General features: G+C 52.3%; 1 non-coding gene across 1 annotated transcript; it reads left to right on the top strand.

Moving 5' to 3' along the window:
* Positions 1–42: 42 nt before the first annotated feature.
* Positions 43–116, top strand: TRNAT-AGU. Its single transcript has one exon. It is a non-coding gene; the product is annotated as a tRNA-Thr (tRNA).
* Positions 117–776: the final 660 nt, after the last annotated feature.

Raw genomic sequence — 776 nt, 5'->3', positions numbered from 1 at the left:
GGCCGGGGTGTTGGGGCTGCGCGCAGGCTGAGCCTATCGCCTGGCGCCGTGGCTTAGTTGGTTAAAGCGCCTGTCTAGTAAACAGGAGATCCTGGGTTCGAATCCCAGCGGTGCCTACGTGGGGAAGTCTCATGCCTTTTTTCTTTCCCCCCACGGGCGCTGTTTTATTGACAGCGCGGAAGGGACGGGGCCGCCCGTGCCGCCGCGACGGGAGGGGGCGCCGGGCCAATACTCCGCTGCGATTAGGACGAAAAAATCCGGAGTGTGTGTGTGTGTGTGTGTATATTTTCATATGTATATAAAAACGAACACGTCTCAACCCGGATGACGCGCAGTGCCCGCCGCAGGCTCGGCACCCCCTCCGCGCCTTACAGCCCCACCCCCCGGGTTTCATTCATAGAGAGGCAAGAAGATGCATCTCAACGTTATTTTTTTCTTGTCTCCAGATCCTCAACAGCATCTCAGTAAGGTGAATGGAGCTATTCTTTCATTTTGGTTTTTTTCCTCTTACAGATGGAGTGCATGCTGGCTAGGTGTCTGCTCTGAGGCCTTCGTCACCCAAGAGTACCAAGACCGAGCTTTCACCTCTTCCTTGTGGTACATAAAGTCTGGCTTTTCCAACTGAAAGTCACAGTAAGTGCTCTGTGCTGTGCTCCAGGTAATTAGTGACAGAACAGAGGGAAGGTTTTTCCTAGACGCCTTTAAAGATCAAAGGCAAAATCCTGCCCCATTAGGCCTGTGAATGAGGTTCAGTGAAATTATTCCAAATTTGTTTT

This window comes from Athene cunicularia, assembly GCF_003259725.1.
Source record: "Athene cunicularia isolate RWA chromosome 11 unlocalized genomic scaffold, athCun1 chr11_part1, whole genome shotgun sequence".
NCBI classification, from domain to species: Eukaryota; Metazoa; Chordata; class Aves; order Strigiformes; family Strigidae; genus Athene; species Athene cunicularia.
The sequence above is the reverse complement of the archived record's forward strand: the minus strand, read 5'-3'. Positions and strand labels throughout refer to the sequence as shown.